General features: G+C 33.1%; 1 protein-coding gene across 1 annotated transcript in view; it reads right to left on the bottom strand.

Moving 5' to 3' along the window:
• Positions 1 to 4,914, bottom strand: part of LOC148169047 (5-hydroxytryptamine receptor-like) — a 100,558-nt gene extending 95,644 nt beyond the window's left edge. Inside the window, exon 1 of the mRNA XM_088045639.1 lies at positions 4,888 to 4,914. The gene's annotated coding sequence lies outside the window, so the exon portion shown is untranslated. The remainder of the gene's footprint in view (positions 1 to 4,887) is intronic.
• Positions 4,915 to 10,615: the final 5,701 nt, after the last annotated feature.

A 10,615-nucleotide genomic window follows, 5' to 3' on the forward strand; every position in this document is an offset into this window, starting at 1 on the left:
CCATGCCGCAACTGTTAAGCTCCCGCACAAGCGTATTCCACTTTTCGTTGTACGTATTTTCTTTAAGAGGGTGAGACCTGTCTTTCTCTAGGTAATTAATTAGAAATTCAAATTGTTGCTTAGTGGTTCTTTGACCAAACTTACTCGTCACAGCAAAGGACTAATTTATTTGTCGTCAAATTTATGACATGAGTGTGATTGCAGCCAACTCTCTTTAAAAATTACAGTCAGATTAAAGCACATCGGGTTTGTTCACAATCGCATTTAAGGACATTAGATAAAGTTATCAAATTTAACGCAAAACTTAAAGAACGTGTCCTCAATGATAAGAATCAATGATAAACAAATAAAGCTTTAATTTTGTTAAAGACAGATAAAATTAACGATATCTTTAGTTTTAAAGCAACTCCATTTAGAATAGCCCTGATTGACAGTTACTTAGTAACATAATTTCGGTCTTCATGGCAACAAAAGACTTAAATTTTAGAAATTTTTATTTTTAAGATGAAGCAAAAATTTCCGATTTTCCCCACTTAAATTCGTAATTTTTGTAATTTAAGTGCTACAGCTTTAAAGTTTAAAGAAGTTACTACTCTAGAGTCGTTTATTAACTCCACCAAATTGCAAAATTGTAAAGCAATAGGCTCAAATTTTAGAAATTTTTATTTTTAAGATGAAGCCAGAATTTCCAATATCCTCCACTAAAATTCGTAATTTTAATAATTTTGGTGCTACAACTTTGAAATTTGGGGAAGTTACTACATTTGAGTCTTTTATTAAGTCCTCCGAATTGCAAAATTGTAGAGCAAAAGACTCAAATTTTAGAAATTTTCAATTTTAAGACTAACCAAACATTTCCAACATTTTTGACTAAAATTCGTGATTTTGGTAATTTTAGAGCTACAGTTTTGAAATTTAGGGAAATTACTACTTTAGAGTCGCTTATCAACTCCACCAAATTGTAAAATTATAAAGCCACAGACTCAAATTTTAGAAATTTTTATTTTTAAGATGAAGCCAGAATTTCCGATATCCTCCATTAAATTCGTAATTTTAATAATTTTGGTGCTACAACTTTGAAATTTGGGGAAGTTACTACATTTGAGTCTTTTATTAAGTCCTCCGAATTGCAAAATTGTAGAGCAAGAGACTCAAATTTTAGAAATTTTCAATTTTAAGACTAACCAAAAATTTCCAACATTTTTGACTAAAATTCGTGATTTTGGTAATTTTAGAGCTACAGTTTTGAAATTTAGGGAAATTACTACTTTAGAGTCGCTTATTAACTCCACCAAATTGTAAAATTATAAAGCCACAGACTCAAATTTTAGATATTTTTATTTTTAAGATGAAGCCAGAATTTCCGATATCCTCCATTAAATTCGTAATTTTAATAATTTTGGTGCTACAACTTTGAAATTTGGGGAAGTTACTACATTTGAGTCTTTTATTAAGTCCTCCGAACTGCAAAATTGTAGAGCAAGAGACTCAAATTTTAGAAATTTTCAATTTTAAGACTAACCAAAAATTTCCAACATTTTTGACTAAAATTCGTGATTTTGGTAATTTTAGAGCTACAGTTTTGAAATTTAGGGAAATTACTACTTTAGAGTTGCTTATTAACTTCACCAAATTGTAAAATTATAAAGCCACAGACTCAAATTTTAGAAATTTTTATTTTTAAGATGAAGCCAGAATTTCCGATATCCTCCATTAAATTCGTAATTTTAATAATTTTGGTGCTACAACTTTGAAATTTGGGGAAGTTACTACATTTGAGTCTTTTATTAAGTCCTCCGAATTGCAAAATTGTAGAGCAAGAGACTCAAATTTTAGAAATTTTCAATTTTAAGACTAACCAAAAATTTCCAACATTTTTGACTAAAATTCGTGATTTTGGTAATTTTAGAGCTACAGTTTTGAAATTTAGGGAAATTACTACTTTAGAGTCGCTTATTAACTCCACCAAATTGTAAAATTATAAAGCCACAGACTCAAATTTTAGATATTTTTATTTTTAAGATGAAGCCAGAATTTCCGATATCCTCCACAAAAATTCGTAATTTTAATAATTTTGGTGCTACAACTTTGAAATTTGGGGAAGTTACTACATTTGAGTCTTTTATTAAGTCCTCCGAATTGCAAAATTGTAGAGCAAGAGACTCAAATTTTAGAAATTTTCAATTTTAAGACTAACCAAACATTTCCAACATTTTTGACTAAAATTCGTGATTTTGGTAATTTTAGAGCTACAGTTTTGAAATTTAGGGAAATTACTACTTTAGAGTTGCTTATTAACTCCACCAAATTGTAAAATTATAAAGCCACAGACTCAAATTTTAGAAATTTTTATTTTTAAGATGAAGCCAGAATTTCCGATATCCTCCATTAAATTCGTAATTTTAATAATTTTGGTGCTACAACTTTGAAATTTGGGGAAGTTACTACATTTGAGTCTTTTATTAAGTCCTCCGAACTGCAAAATTGTAGAGCAAGAGACTCAAATTTTAGAAATTTTCAATTTTAAGACTAACCAAAAATTTCCAACATTTTTGACTAAAATTCGTGATTTTGGTAATTTTAGAGCTACAGTTTTGAAATTTAGGGAAATTACTACTTTAGAGTTGCTTATTAACTTCACCAAATTGTAAAATTATAAAGCCACAGACTCAAATTTTAGAAATTTTTATTTTTAAGATGAAGCCAGAATTTCCGATATCCTCCATTAAATTCGTAATTTTAATAATTTTGGTGCTACAACTTTGAAATTTGGGGAAGTTACTACATTTGAGTCTTTTATTAAGTCCTCCGAATTGCAAAATTGTAGAGCAAGAGACTCAAATTTTAGAAATTTTCAATTTTAAGACTAACCAAAAATTTCCAACATTTTTGACTAAAATTCGTGATTTTGGTAATTTTAGAGCTACAGTTTTGAAATTTAGGGAAATTACTACTTTAGAGTCGCTTATTAACTCCACCAAATTGTAAAATTATAAAGCCACAGACTCAAATTTTAGATATTTTTATTTTTAAGATGAAGCCAGAATTTCCGATATCCTCCACAAAAATTCGTAATTTTAATAATTTTGGTGCTACAACTTTGAAATTTGGGGAAGTTACTACATTTGAGTCTTTTATTAAGTCCTCCGAATTGCAAAATTGTAGAGCAAAAGACTCAAATTTTAGAAATTTTCAATTTTAAGACTAACCAAACATTTCCAACATTTTTGACTAAAATTCGTGATTTTGGTAATTTTAGAGCTACAGTTTTGAAATTTAGGGAAATTACTACTTTAGAGTCGCTTATCAACTCCACCAAATTGTAAAATTATAAAGCGACAAACTCAAATTTTAGAAATTTTTATTTTTAAAATGAAGCTAGAATTTCCGATATCCTCCACTAAAATTCGTAATTTTGATAATTTTGGAGCTACAACTTTGAAATTTGTAAAAGTTACTACTTTTGAGTCGTGTATTAACTCTACCAAATTGTAAAATTCTAAAGCGATAGACTCAAATTTTAGAAATTTTATTTTTTAAGACCAAGCATAAATATCCGATATCCTCTACTAAAATTCGTAATTTTGATAATTTTAGTGCTACAGCTTTGAAATTTAGGGAAGTTACTACTCTTGAGTTGTATATTAACTCTACCAAATTGCAAAAATTGCAGAGCGAAAGACTCAAATTTTGGAAATTTTTATTTTTTTGACTGAGCAAATTTCCAAAATTTTTGACTATAATTCTTAAAGTTGGTAATTTTAGAGCTACAGCTTTGAAATTTGAGAAAGTTACGACTCTAAAGTCGTTTATCAACTTCACTAAGTCAATTTAAATGCGCAAACGGCTTGAGCGTGTAAAAAGACCTTTAAATGCGGAAGAATCAAAAATTCAGTTGAAACCGTCGGTGAGACACTTCTAAGTATTATTAAAAATTAGTAAATAAAATTTGCGGGTATTCTTGTCATGTCGCCCTCTTATAATGCCCAATTGGTACGAACCCGTTTATAAATAAATAGTTAAGTAAGCAAACGCTTCAAAATTAAGATAACCAGTTGTATTTTTGCTGTTATTTATTCGAATTCGATTAGAGTTGCCAACGTCTGGCTTTTGTACGAGAAACACGATGCTCTCCTAAAAACAGTATTCGATTCGTCTGTCTAATTTTTGTTGAATTGAAATGAGCGAGGAGTTTCCAATAACGCCCTGAAGTTGATACGTCGGATTAAGGCTTTGCCGTCGAAACTGCCGGGTCAGATACGTCCGTATTTGAATTGTTCGAGAACGTATAGCCTGGCATTCATCTAGAATATCCACAAAAAAAACTGATTCAATACTGCTGTTACCTAATCTGCATTCCGCTCGCTAAAACCCATTTGTAAAAGGTGTATCTCCAAATGCACGTTGTGTTTTATTGAGTGCGTTATCGTTACATTCAGCAAATAACTGTTTCTACTGATTTTATAAAGGGCGATTTATTTTTAACTTGACAGTGTCGTAGAAGCTTTAGGTGCAAAGCTTTTCAAAGATAAATTGCTTTTTGCCTTTCAGTTTCAATATTTTTCAGTGTAAAGTGCAGTTGACGGGCGATTTCATTAGAAATTTACATCAGTTCTTGTTTACATCGAATCGTAATGATTTTTTTGGGACAAGTGCCCGGAAAAGCTTTCCCACAAGAAAAGCTATTAATTACAGGGAACTGTCAAAGTGACGTCGAAGACAAAATAATTAAACCGAGCAAGTTCAGAGCTCGGGGGATAAAAATTCACTGCGCGTCGTCTCGAGGTTTTAATCGAAGGAGATTAAACAGATGTGAGAAATTCTTTCAATTCCTCAAAATTCACGAATACTGGGTTACATGAACCGCAAAAAAAGTTAGGTACTCACCCAAATTGAACTTTCCCAGGTTCTGTGCCCCCACATCTGAAACAGAAAAGAATGTTTTAACCTACAAACGGTTAATTTAAAAAATCCCCAGATTTTCCGCACGAACTACTCCACCTCGTAAACTTTTTTCTTTAACTCTCTGAATAGAACTCCTCATAAATCATTCACGAAATTTGCCACCCCCTTAATCAAACAACCACAAAAGGGTAGGCTTTTCAATTATAGAATAAAACAGTTTTAAATATATTTTGTTGGAGATTTCGGACTCCGAGTTTGCAAAGCACGTACAAATAGGTGCGTGTGTGTACACATCAAATGATATGCGAGCAAATATCTTGAGGGTTGCTTTATGAATTCTGTTCACGTTTCACATGGAATTACCTGATAAAGACGGAATAGTGCCGATAATAACACCAAGGCACGTGTGATCTAAACGTAAAATATTGTTTTTAGTGAAAACCATCGAATAGAACAGAATGTTTAATATTGGAACATTTCCCCGGTTTTTCGTTTCCAGCAAAATTCAACAGGCACGTTAATGCTTAACACAAATGAATAGAATGTCATTATGAAAGTCTGTAATATAATACGAATTTGTTTTCATTTTTCTCAAGAAAATTAGTTTCCGCACGAGCAATTTGAGCTTTTCTCCAGGGCCGTAGAGGTTTAAAAAAAAACTCGTAACAACAGATGTAGTTTTTTAATTTATACTCCCGGCGCCTCCACCATTTTTGAAAAAATTGCCCTAGACTACATAAAATTGGGGAGATAACAATAACAGAAATGAATAGAATTGCATTAAAACTACCGTAATAATAGACAACCGAAACGAGCGCACTTTGTGTTCGTTTTTCCAAAGAAAATTGCTTTCCACAGTTTTAAAACAACGAGCAGTAATTTAAAATTTGCATTTGTTTAAAAAAAGACAACATCGTAATTGCATTTATAATTCAACGAATTTAAACCCGAAACCTAAAACTATCGGCGAATAATCGCGCCGATTTGAATTGAATAGGCGAATAACCTTGGCTATTTAGTATCCCTTTCAAAGTTTGAACATGTAAACCGTCAGTAATTTGCCAGAAAATCCACATTTTGCATATTCCATTATAACCCTCCATAAATTTATAATACATGAATTTATAAATGCATAATTTATTCTCAACTACGAAATAATTTCGTCAAGCAGCCTGGAATAACAATGAGACGGCCAATATGGTGTTTATAAAATCAGCCCTCTAAATGTGAACAAAGAAGAAGAAAAGAAATCATCCCGAAGAATCACGGCATCTTCACGCTTCGTTTGACGGCGCCCGCTCTGATATTCGGGCGCTTATGGCCTATAATAATTATTAATTTATTGCGATATGGATGTCGCTTTTCTGATAAAAACTCCAATTTACAGCGACTTTCCCTCTATGATGATTGCACGAGTTGGGCTGATACTAAAGAAATATGGCCGCAACATTCTTTTTAATAAACATCACAATTTCATGGTAGGATGTCAGCTTTGGGCAATGAGTAAAATCCGTAATTAAATTGCGAATTTCAGGAAGAGGTCGCATAAATTTAGAGAAATTATTTTTGTGGCCAGCTTTGACCAATTACTCTGGTTGTTGGGTTTAAGTAAACACAATCTGGTTAGAAACACAAAGTGTCAAAAACAAAACATTAATTAGGGTCAAGTCACAAAAGTTCCAAAATGACGACGTTAAAATCTCCATTTAGAAGCATTAATCCAATTTCCAGGAAGAAATATTAAGTCTCGTTCGAACAAAAGCCTCCATTACCAAATCAAATATTTCAGTGAAAGGAAAAAGTAAATGATTTCCGGTAACTAAAGAAGAGTGTTTTATAGCTTAAAAGTTTGAAGTCTGAAACCCTTTTAAGCAGGTCATCTTTTTAAACCTTTAGATCTGGACGCGACGTCGTCTTCTTAAAATCGGCTTTCAACTTCCACTCCAATTTCAGTGGAAGCGATTTCTGTTTCACACCAGAAATTACAACTGTAAAACAACAAAATATTGATTTACAACCGGCGATTTATCAAAATTTGTCGTATGACAACCGTTTTATTCATTCCAATAAATTTATTGAAACACATTCATAACATTTTTACGATTCGACAATATTGCAATGTTGCAGATTTGAAAATTACACGAGATAAGCCCGCGATAAAATCGATATTTCGGAATTCCACAAAAACAGAGCTTGAAAAAAACCACCGCGCTCAGGAAACCAAGCAATTGTGCATGAAATGTTTTGTGTTGGCGAATCTTAAAATAACCGCTCTGTGCTTCAATATTTATACAAAGGAAGATTTAAACTCAACAAATCGTACACGAACTTTATTTGACGGGTTTGAAATGTGCACTTTTTCGTCCCAGGCGAAAAAATCGATAAAAAAGTCCGTTGATTGTTATCTTCCTCCATTGACGTGGTTACCCGCTGGGTTAATACCGTCGCAAATTAATTAATTAAAATTAACTCCACCGCATAATTGATAGATACTGATAATTACCATTCTAATCAATACGCCTTGCGTGCTTTTAAATAATAAAAAGAGCCAGGAAACCCAATTAAACGGCTCTTTTAAAGTTCGATGAGTTCATCTTCTGCCGAATGTTTATAAATTTTGCTTTGGGACAGTTATTAATTTAGCAGGGAATAAAAGGAGGAGAAAAGAAGCTTACACCATCAGTTCTGTTATTAACGTCTGGAGATATCGAAAGGTTAATCGAAGAATATTTCTATTCTAGAGGGTCTTTCAGCAAGGGACTAACTCCCCCAAGGGCTAAATCTGATCAAATCAGTTCCCTTGGATCATTTGTGACCAAGATGGCTGCTGATGATTATACACTTCATTCTAACCGCATACAAGTCACTCATACCATTCGATTACTCCAAGTTTAAACGAGTTTAACGTCCAACTTTACTAATCAAAGGAAATGTCACTTAAAGATATTATAAGACATCTTCTCCGCGAGCCAAAAATCTCGGTCAAAGTTAAATTAGGTTGTTTGATCTGTGAAATGATTGATTAAAAGGCGAACAAAGGAAACATCATTCTTTATCTCCTCGAAAAGCCAAAATATTAGAGACGCACTTTACATAAAGACCCTATTTACTTGCTAAAGTTAAATTCTGCTGATCGATGTTCCTGCAAAGTTGAGGAGATAACAGTTTTACCGTGGTCTTTGTAAACATGATCAAATAAAGGTTTATGTTTATTAGGATTTTATCCAGAGAGATACGATAATTCAGCCGTTTTTATGTGCTTTGCATATTTTTCCGACCGAGTTTATGTTAGAAACTCCATTTTTTGTTTGGCCCTGGGATTTATAATTACTTCTCGTCACAATTCCAATAAACAAGCCCTCAAAATACATTTACTTAAAAACTCGCAAATTGCCAAGTTAAACCCTCAAGAATTCATTAAAAGCGGGCTCTAATTTCTCCACCTAATTAGCTTAAAATGATTTGAGTTCTCTGGGAAGTATTCTTTGCTTGCTTACGACGTTTTGAAGGAAATAATCGCGCCGGTAATAAATATTTACAAGATGCGCTTGGGAAAATAAATGGGAAGTCGTCCAATAGCCCCATTTTTTCCCAGGAATTGAAATAAAATTCGGGAAATCTGTCTTATACAACTCTGATTGCTATAATAACTTCGGATTATTTTTTCAGAGCAAACGCCTAGAAAATGTTGGTTGCCTACAACTCCCTGCAAACTCCACGAATGGAACAAAAAAGAACTCTTTTTTTCTGTCTTAGAAAACTGCGTCTAATGTAAGTGAATTCCTTGAAACTCCACATTATCATGCATCAACCATGTGAAATATACACGAAATATGGTAACTGAAACACGCAACTGGGAAAGCGGTGTTTTAATGAATAGATTATGTTTCAAATTATGGGATCCGCAAGCCACAGCGCCTGGATCAACTTTCCGGAATGCGTATTGTTTGCTTCCATTGACAAGTATCTCCAGGCAATTTACTTGGAGAAGTTTGGAGGGCAAGAAGTTCGATTGCCGCGACAGATGACTTGGAAGTTCTTGTAGAAATAAGAGACCTTTTGTGAACCTGTTGCCAAGCACGGACCTGACAAAAATTACATATACAGGGTGGAACCCAATATAACGTTTTTTAGTTCAAACAGCCACGAATTAACTTTCTTTGTGATTTTAAAATAAATCTCACATTTGCGCACCAAATCCGAATTCCCGTCGACGTCTGAATAATTTCCAAAAACATTTCTCGGGCCGAGATTACGACGTTACATAAGTTAGGTTTAAAATTAAATGTGACAGAGACGCGAATGCAAACTGTCTTGAATCTAAAATTATAAGATTTGCGGAAACGCCCTTTTCATCATAAAATCGAAGATCGATATTAAGTTTCCGATTTAAATGTTACACAGTGAGTGAAACTTTGGCATCAGCTTGAGAATCAGCATAATTTCTGAAATCGTTCCACGTAAAGCCTTCTTGCTCTCTAGAATTCTAAGAGCGTTTATTTTGGAAAGTGTGGAGGTTGCAAAGCTGTCATCGTTGCACCAAGAGCCTGTTGAGAATAAATGAAATTCGTCTGGTATTAATTCATTGTGACGTACGTCATAAAATCTATGATATTTTATGACTCGAAATGACCTCATTTCGAGGGAGAATGTCACCATTTGTAGTAGCGAGCTGAAATTTATCATTTATTGCGACGTGGAATTATTGCTCGAAATGTATTTTAATTAAATAAATTGTAGGGTTCATATTAGAACCTACTAAGACGTAAAAGGGTCAAGTGCACTTTAGCATACCAGCACGTGTGAAGTGTCAATATCTCGAGAAATTCAAGAGCAAAGGAAAAGAAGGATATATCGCAGACTAACGACGTATTCATGCGAGACAACTCCGAGATTTTCTCAAAGGGGGAAACTTGTAAGGGCATCACTCCAAATGCACAAACATTTTAATCAAAATGAAAAAGTGTGGAGTCGCCGGTTCTGCTCACAGATGCGGTTAATAGTGCCAATTTCTACTAGATTTCCTGTTCATCAGTGTGTTCACCAGATGACAGAAATAACAGAATCGAATTAAAGACCTAAAACCTCGAGGAAAGAAGCTACAAAATTCCCAAAAACGACGCACCAGAAAACTTACAGGTTGGACTATTTTTTATCTGAAAATGTCGCCAAAAGAAAGTTGTGTAATAAACAATTGTGGTAGGTAAACTCTGAATTGCTCTAATTTAAGATCTAATGACAGGATTGAATTTTTTTTTGCAGATTTACGCTCAGAATCAGTATTTTGAGAACAGCCTGTATATGCAACGTTTGACAAAATATGCACGAATTTATAAAATAGAATCGCTTCAGGCATTAATGTTTTACCATTGTACTCGTATAAATAATATGAACTAATTAATTTGATTAAATTTACCATTCTTGCTGCTCCTCCCATTGATAATAATAAATTAAATTAAAATTATTAATTAAAATAAATCAAATTTATTAAGTAATTAAAATAAATTAAACGCCGCACCCTCGGAAATACTCTGACGATCCATTTATACGACTTTTATCCTGCAGAGGATTTACCGATTTACAAAGAAGCAAACAAATTTATTGCTGATGCTGCTACAATTTGGTGACAGTTTTTGTTAAACATTTCGCAGGAATTGCAAGAGTTTTAAAAAATCAACACTGTGTCGCTTTGCTGAACGACCAATCACAG

Source organism: Gnatocerus cornutus, chromosome 9, assembly GCF_029298725.1.
Source record: "Gnatocerus cornutus isolate USDA-ARS CGAHR chromosome 9, icGnaCorn1.1, whole genome shotgun sequence".
In the NCBI taxonomy this organism is placed as follows: domain Eukaryota; kingdom Metazoa; phylum Arthropoda; class Insecta; order Coleoptera; family Tenebrionidae; genus Gnatocerus; species Gnatocerus cornutus.